Raw genomic sequence first — 9,590 nt, 5'->3', positions numbered from 1 at the left:
CCGGGGGGCGGCTCCGGGCTCCCGCGGTCCCGCGGTGGGAGTGGCGCGGCGGCGGCCACGTGGCGCTCTGCCACTGGCTGCGGGCGGCGGCGGCGGCATGTCCGGCCGAAACGGACACGTCCGACGCGGCGCGAGGTGGATTTCTAGGGTTTCGTAGGTAGGAGGAGATCCGAAAATCGGGGGGTGTTTAAATAGGCATAGAGGGAGCTAGGAGAGTCCAAATGAGGTGCGGTTTTCGGCCACGCGATCGTGATCGAACGCTCTAGAACATGGAGCAGAGTTAGGTGGGTTTTGGGCCAAATTGGAGGGGTTTTGTGCTGCAACACACACGAGGCCTTTTCAGTCCCTCGGTTAACCGTTGGAGTATCAAACGAAGTCCAAATGATACGAAACTTGGCAGGCGGTCTACCGGTAGTAAATCAAGGCCGCTTGGCAAGTCTCGGTCCAATCCGGAACTGTTTAATCCCCACACATGAAAGATAGCTAGAAATGGCCACCGGAGGAGAACGGAGCGCCGGAATGCAAAACGGACAACGGGGAAAATGCTCGAATGCATGAGATGAACACGTATGCTAATGCAATGCACATGACGACATGATATGAGATGCATGACGATGATAACAACACACGGAGACAAAACCCGAACCCGAGGAAATAAATATAACTTAACGCCGGAAACGGCAAGAGTTGGAGTACAATTAGGGAAAGTTATATCCGGGGTGTTACAACACTCCACCATTACGAAAGGATCTCGTCCCGAGATCTAGGACTGAAAGAACGCCGGGTACTCAGAACGGAGGTGATCCTCGCGTTCCCAGGTAGCTTCACGGTCGGAATGGTGTGACCACTTGACTTTGAGAAATTTGATTGACTTGTTGCGAGTCTTGCTTTCAGTATCTTCAAGAATAGCAACTGGGTGCTCACGATAAGAGAGATCTTCTTGGAGCTCAATGTCCTCGAAGTTGACGGTGCGGTCAGGAGTCTTGAAGCACTTTCGAAGCTGAGAGACATGGAACACGTCATGAACATTTGCAAAGTTTGAAGGAAGCTCGAGTTGATAGGCGAGGTCGCCTCTCTTGCTGACAATCTTGAAAGGTCCCACGTATCTAGGGGCAAGCTTCCCTTTGATACCGAAGCGACGAGTACCTTTCATAAGAGAGACGCAGAGGTAAACATGATCTCCGATCTCAAAAGCCAAATCGCGGTGCTTACTATCATAGTAGCTCTTCTGGCGGGATTGGGCTGCTTTGAGGTTATCACGAATGACTTTGCACATTTCTTCTGCCTCTATGATTAAGTCATTACCCAAAAGCTGACGTTCACCAGTTTCAGACCAGTTGAGAGGGGTACGGCACTTCCTGCCATACCGAATTTCAAATGGGGCCTTGCCCGAACTTGCTTGAAAATTGTTGCTGTAGGAGAATTCAGCATAAGGAAGACAATCCTCCCACTTCATGCCGAAGGAGATCACACAAGCCCTGAGCATATCTTCAAGAATCTGGTTGACACGCTCGACTTGACCGCTTGTTTGAGGATGGAAAGTTGTGCTGAAGCGGATGTTAGTGCCCATGGCCTTCTGAAAAGAATCCCAAAACTTCGAGGTAAAGATGTTGCCACGGTCTGAAGAGATCACTTGAGGAATACCGTGCAGAGAGACAATTCGAGAGGTATAGAGTTCCGCCAATTGAGCTGCAGTGATCGACTCTTTGATAGGCAGAAAGTGAGCCACTTTGGTGAGTTTATCGATGACAACGAATATAGCATCATTGCCACGCTTGGACTTTGAAACCCAGTCACGAAGTCCATTTCAATGTGGTCAAACTTCCATTCTGGAATGGCAAGAGGTTTGAGGAGACCAGCTGGCCTTTGGTGTTCTGCCTTCACTCTTCTGCAGACATCACATTCATTCACGAATTGAGCGATCTCGCGCTTCATTCGAGTCCACCAATAAGCTTGCTTAAGGTCCTGATACATCTTCGTGCTCCTAGGGTGGATGGAGAGGAGAGAATTGTGAGCCTCGTTCATGATCACTTCACGGAGGTCACATTTGGGTACCACAATACGATCCTCAAAGAAAAGAGTGTCCTTGTCATCAAGGCGGTAGCACTTGTACTTGGGTTGACTCTTGGCAATCCCAATCTTCACCTTTTTCACCATAGCATCAAGTAGCTGGGCTTGGCGAATCTGGTCTTCTAAGGTAGGAGAGACTTGAAGGTTGGCGAGGAAACCTTGAGGAACAACTTGCAGATTAAGTTTGCGTAAAGCTTCACAAAGCTCGGGTTGATAAGGCTTAAGAATCAGACTGTTGCAGTAGGCCTTTCTGCTCAATGCGTCAGCAATCACATTGGCCTTGCCTGGAGTATACTCAATACTCGAATTATACTCTTGAATCATTTCGACCCATCGAGTTTGCCTGAGGTTGAGATTAGGCTGAGTGAAGATGTACTTGAGACTCTTGTGATCAGTGAAAATGTCCACTTTTCTTCCCAATAGAAGATGTCTCCAAGTCAAAAGAGCATGCACAACTGCCGCCAACTCGAGATCATGAGTGGGGTAGTTCTTCTCATTAGGCTTCAACTGGCGAGAGGTATAAGCAACAACTTTCTTCTCTTGCATCAATACTGCGCCAAGACCTTGGAGAGAGGCATCACAAAAGACCTCGTACGGCTTGGATTCATCCGGCGGAGTTAGAACTGGAGCAGTGATCAATTTCTCTTTCAAAGTGTTGAAAGCAATATCACACTCCGAAGACCAAACGTACTTGACGTGCTTCTGAAGAAGATTAGAGAGAGGCTTCACGATCTTAGAAAAGTTTTCAACGAATCTTCGGCAATAGCTTGCGAGACCGAGGAAGCTACGGAGCTGCTTCACATTCTGAGGAGGTTCCCAATTCATAATTGCAGACACCTTCTCAGGATTCACGGCAATGCCCTTGGCAGAGATGATATGACCAAGATAAAGAACCTCATCGAGCCAAAACTCACACTTGGAGAACTTGGCGTAGAACTGATGTTCCCTGAGCTTATCAAGAACCAAACGCAAGTGCTTGGCATGATCTTCCTTGTTCTTCGAAAAAACCAGAATGTCGTCGAGATAGACCAAAACGAAGTCATTGGTGTAGGCGTTGAAGATGAAATTCATCATGCGAGAGAACGTCGGAGGAGCGTTGGCGAGGCCAAAAGACATGACAGTGTATTCATATGAACCAAAGCTTGTTCTGAATGCTGTCTTGGGAATATCTTCTTCACGAATGCGAATCTGGTGATAACCCATACGGAGATCAAGCTTGGAGAATATTTGGGCACCTTTGAGTTGTTCGAACAGCTCATTGATGTTGGGAAGTGGGTATTTGTTCTTGATGGTCTTCTTGTTCACTGGATGGTAATCAACACAAAGTCGGTCCTTCCATCCTTCTTCTTCACAAAAAGAACACCACAACCCCACGGAGAAGAACTAGGCCGGATGAGACCCATTTTCTCTTGAATATCAAGTTGCTTCTTCAGCTCCTTCAACTCTTCAGGTCTGAGCTTGTAAGGACGTTTGCACACAGGTTCCGTGCCAGGCTCAAGATCAATAACGAATTCAACTGGCCGGTGCGAACGCATTCCTGGGAGCTCTTTTGGAAAGACGTCTTGATATTCGCAAAGGACTGGAATTTGAGAGATGGCATCCAATTCACCCTTCTCATTGAGAGAAAATAGACGGATAGTATCATCACGAGCGGCAAAGACAATTACATCCTCAGACGAATGAGTCAATTGAATCTGCCTGGCTGCACAATCAAGCTGAGCCTTGTGCTTAGAAAGCCAATCCATCCCAAGAATAAGATCAATATCCAAGTCACCAAGAACATTTGGAGAGGACAAGAACTTATAGTCACCCAAAGTGATTGTAACATCCGGAACGCATACTCGAGATGTCATTTGACGGGCCGGAGAGACAATAGCCAACGGCTTCGGCAACACTTGAGTAACAAAATCATGCTTAGATGCAAAAGGTCTCGAGATGAAACAATGCGATGCACCCGTGTCAAAAAGACTTTTGCAGGAATATCATTAACAGGAAGGTTACCCATAATCACATCTGACGAGTCCTCTACCTGAGCTGCATTCATCAAGTTAACCTTGGCGTGCTTGGGGTTATGCTTGACCACAGTTGTACTTGTCGATCTGACAGGAGGAGGAGGAGGAAGACGCCTCTGGTTGAAACACTTGTTGGCATAGTGACCCTTCTGTTGGCACTTGTTGCATGTGACCTCTGAAAGCGGACGGTGATACGGAGCACTCGATCTTGGAGCTTGAGACGAAGTCTTGTTCTGAAATCCAGGGTTGGGTGGGTGGGAAGAACCACTGCCACCTTTGCTCTTTTGCTGATACGGCTGACGGAACGGAGGAGGAGGAAGCCAATACTTCTGTTGCTTGGCCACTTGAGTAGAGGAAGACGGAGTAACATCTCTGACTCGCTTCTTGGAAGCATCACACCTCAACTGAGCAGCCTCTTGTTTCAGTGCCATGTTGTAGAACTCATCGTACCTCAAGGGCTCAAAGAGGACAAGAGCTAGCTGAATTTCTTCTCTGAGACCACCCCTGAACTGGTATATCATGCTCTTCTCATCAGGCACGTCCTGCTTGGCAAAGCGGGCGAGCTTCTGAAACAACTTGTTGTAGTCATAGACAGACAAAGAGCCTTGCTTCAGATTGCGGAATTCCTCACGCTTGCTTTCAACCACGCTCTGAGGAATATGATGAGCTCGGAAATCTCGACGGAAATCGTCCCAAGTGATAACACGTCCACCTTTGGAGTCCTTGTACTAGTGGAACCATTCTGCAGCCTGATCTTTGAGTTGGAAGGAAGCGAACTTAACAAAGTCCTTAGGCCTGACGTTACTGCACTCGAAATGCTTGCACAGATCCACTAGCCAATCGTCAGCATCGGTTGCCTCAACACAATTGCTGAAAGTCTTTGGCCCGTTAGCAAGGAACTGGTTGAGTGTAGCAAAGTGACTCTGATTGCTGCCTTGATTCCCTTGGTTGCGCTCTTGAAGAATTTGCATGATCAACTGTGTGTTTGCATTGGTTGCGGCCATCACAGCTTGCCATGCCTCTGGAGGAGGTGGAGGTGGTGGCGGATCAGGATTCGGAGTCGTGCGCGTTGGAGGAGCCATCCTGAAGAGGTTGACCACCATTAGCACATTGACAGATAAGTATTGAAGCTGAATCCAACGGAATGAAAATTGCAACATATAGTCTTCACATCCGAACAAAATGAACGAATGCATTCCTCTTGAAATGGTCACATATCCATAAATTGGAGAAGCCACGTAGAATTAAGGTAGAGAAATAAATCAACAAGGTACGGATCAATAACAAATAATCGGTAAGAAATCCCAATCTCAAACCAATATCCGTGAAAGAAAAAACTAGAGCTACTAGAATTCCCACCTATGAAACTCCCGAACCTTTCCGGTTATGCAATCAGGTGTTGGGGATACAGGGGAAGCATAATATCTCACCCAAACTAGCAAATCCTACCTCCAGCTGTATCCATCCTTCAACACATAACCAAGAAATCTTCGGAAACCATCTACCTCAACCTTCGAAAAACATCCATTATACAAGTTATGGCGATACTCCCGAACTCCCGCCCCAGTACTGGGTGGCGTCGAGGTTATCTCACCAACGAACTGCATAAAAGAAATTTTCGATGTCAGCGTACTAGACTCAGGTATTCCAGAACTGCAACAATAAAATTATGATGACAACACCTCAGAGCTCAACTCCCCGGGACACTTCCACTAAACCCCTGACAGGAGGCACCAAGACAATGTTCTCATCATAAAACCATCGGAACGATTCCAAGATACCCGCGTGATCCTAAAAAAATTTTTAGTGAAATTTGAGAAGAGAAAAGTCAAAACTCTACGTCAGGATGCCTTACCAGAGCGATGAGGAGACTGGGAAGTAAAAAGAATTCCTAAACTCTCCGATATATAATTCCTAAAAGACTCAAAACATTTTTCTAGACACAACTCGGTCGCTAAAAAACGATCAAGCAATGGGGCTCCTAAGGTCGGGGAAGGCTCTGATACCAACTTGTAACACCCTCGATGCGACTATAGCTCCCACGTGTCGAGGCACGACTTAGAGACATAATCGCATTGAAGGCATATGTCGCAAGTTAGCCAATCTTCACAACATCCCATGTAATATGATAATAAAAGGGGAGATAACATAGTTGGCTTACACTCGCCACGTCAATCAAGTACATAAATAACATTACATCATCCAAAACACTCATGGCCCGACTACGGCGCCAAAATAAAAGAGAACCCAACATGCGACACGGTCCCAATCACCCCCAACTGGGCACCACTACTGATCATCGGGAAAGGAAACATAGTAATGTTGAGAGTCTTCGCCGAACTCCCACTTGAGCTCATACGCGTCACTTGGAGCCGAATCGTCAGGCCCTGCATCTGGTGTAATAGTAATCTGTGAGCCACAGGGACTCAGCAATCTCGCACCCTCGCGATCAAGACTATTTAAGCTTATAGGTAAGGCAAGGTAAAATATGAGTGGAGCTGCAGCAAGCGACTAGCAAGTATGGTGGCTAACTTATTCACAAAGGAGAGCGAGAAGAGGAGGCAAAGCGCGAGCGAGAAACTAGAGAGCAACCTGCGCAAACATTACTCCAACACCATGTCCACTTCCCGGACTCCGCCGAGAAGAGGCCATCATGGTAACACACTCGGTTGATTCATTTTAATTAATTAAGGTTCAAGTTATCTACAACCGGACATTAATAAATTCCCATCTGCCCATAACCGCGGGCACGGCTTTCGAAAGTTCAAATCCCTGCAGGGGAGTCCCAACTTAGCCCATGACAAGCTCTCACGGTCAACGAAGGAATAGACCTCCTCCCAAGACGTTCCGATCAGACTCGGTATCTCGGTAATTCAAGACACTTCGACAGATTAAAACAAGACCAGCAACACCGCCTGAATGTGCCGACAAATCCCGATAGGAGCTGCACATATCTTTTTCTCAGGGCACACTCAGATAACCAATCCGTACAACTAAAACCAGCCCTCGAGTTTCCCCGAGGTGGCGCTGCAAGGGGCTCTAGTTTGGACCAACACTCAGAGGAGCACTGGCCCGGGGAGGGGGTTAAAATAAGATGACCCTTGAGTCTATAGAACCCAAGGGAAAGAAAAGGCTAGGTGGCAAATGGTAAAACCAAGGTTGGGTATTGCTGGAAAAGCTTTAATCAAGGCGAAATATCAAGGGGTTCCCATTATAACCCAACCGCGTAAGGAACGCAAAATCCGGGAACATAACACCGATATGACGGAAACTAGGGCGGCAAGAGTGGAACAAAACACTAGGCGAGAGGCCGAGCCTTCCACCCTTTACCAAGTATATAGATGCATTAAGATAACCCGGCAATATAATGATATCCCAACAAGTAAATAAATGTTCCAACAAGGAACGGCCTCCAATCTTCACCTGCAACTAGCAACGCTATAAGAGGGCTGAGCGAAGCGGTAACATAGCCAATCAATGGTTTGCTAGGACAAAGGTGGGTTAGAGGTTTGACATGGCAATTTGGGAGGCTTGCAAGCAAGTGGTAGGCATCGTAGCATTGGCATAGCAAAAGAGCGAGCAAACTAGCATAGCAAAGTAGTAGTGATTTCGAGGGTATGATCATCTTGCCTGCACAGTTGTCAGAGTTGACTGGATCCTCAAAAGAAAACTCAACGGGCTCCTTGTTAGCGAACTCGTCTCCCGGCTCTACCCAAACAAGAGAAACAAGCAACAAGGACACAATCAACCACGTGCAAGGATCAAGCAATATGATGCAAAGATGATATGCTATGCGGGATGCGATGCGGGATGCAAAATGCAAGATATGACAGAAAATGCATGAACCTGGCCTCAACTTGGAAATCCAAGTGTGCCACTAGAAAGATGAGATGAAAACGCTTGAAAACGATATAAAGAACGCCGGAATCGGAGTTACGGTTTGAAAATGGCAGGCGATTCAAAAATGACACCGGTCTGGGATTTACAGCAAGTAGGCATCTAAATGCGATGAAATGAACATGCTACAGCAACCAAACATGACAACAAAATACATGGCAGGGATGCACACAAGATGATTAACAAAAGTCTAGCACTGAGCTACGGCCAATTCATCCATTAACAGGTTCAAACAAGCATGGCAAAAATGCAAATGACAAACAGATCTCAGACTTATTGAAATTAACACTTGTCTGGAATTTCAGATCAGGTAGCCCTCTTCGGAGCAATAAAACTACATGCTACAGGATCTGAACAAGGCAAAGTAAAGCATGGCATGGAGCTACTCAAAGAGCTTAATAAAAGTCCCTTAGTGACCTTGAGTCAAAAAGGATCAGAAAATACAATTGCAAGCACGTGAACATAGCAAAAACATAATCAGTTTTCATACCTAGTGAAAACTGGCACATGCTGAAATATAACTCAAGTAGGCATGTTTACGAGCTCGATGCACTCACTACGGTGCAAGTCATGGAAATACAAGCATATATCCATAAAGAAGGCACAAAATGCAAGCTAGACATGGCAAGAGCAATAGCATAGCATGCACGGATCAACTACAACATCACCGGCAAAATTGCAAACAAGTTGACAATCTGCCCAGATTCACAAAGTAGCAAAAGTAGAGCTCGATTGACTCAAGCTAGGGTGCTCCATCATTGCAAACAAAGACATGAATGGATACAACACTACAAGATTAACAAAACTCCCTTACTGATCATCCTCAAAAGAGGCACTTATCACTAGGAAACAACAAGAACATATGGCATCATGAGATAAACAGCTCCAGGACTTCGTGAAATTACTAAGTCCCTGAAAACAGACTTAGCAAGTGCACCACTTTGCAAGCTTGCACAAATCACCACACATATCCTAAAAATACATGGGTTGCATCTCTGGAAAGATGAAAAAACCCTTAACAAAACACATGTAGAACTCACGGGCATATCATGCACACAATAATCATGGCAAAAATGACAAAAGTGCTAAACGGAGTAGCAGATCTGACAATTAACTCAAGTAGCCCTCTTCTAACAGCATTTCGGGCATCAAGATGAACTCTAATGAAAATGATGCAATGGAATGAAATGATGTATCCTCTGAGATGAACATTTTGATATGCTATATGCATGAATCGGAACTACGGATGTAAAGTTACGGTGCCGCGAACATGTGCACATGGACTGAGAATTTCTGGGACTTAGGAAAAATTCAACCTCCGGATTAGGGTTACTGTTCACAGATCTGGATCGGCCCGGGACACTGTTCACCGGGGCGCGCCGTTCAAGGTTCGCCGGCGCCGGGGTCTTGCCGGACGGAGGGGAGGCGAGGCCGGCTCCGGGCGGCGGCCACCGGAGCGCCGGAGGCGGCGGCGTGGCGGCGCGCGGCCGGGCGGCGGAGTGGCGGCGATGGCGCGGCGACCGGCGAGGAGGCGCGCGGCTGCGGCGGCCGGGCGAGCTCCGGCCGACGAGGGCGGCGGAGCGCGGCGCCGGCTCGGGAGAAGGAGGCGGC

This window comes from Triticum dicoccoides, chromosome 6A, assembly GCF_002162155.2.
Source record: "Triticum dicoccoides isolate Atlit2015 ecotype Zavitan chromosome 6A, WEW_v2.0, whole genome shotgun sequence".
NCBI lineage: Eukaryota > Viridiplantae > Streptophyta > Magnoliopsida > Poales > Poaceae > Triticum > Triticum dicoccoides.
The sequence above is the reverse complement of the archived record's forward strand: the minus strand, read 5'-3'. Positions refer to the sequence as shown.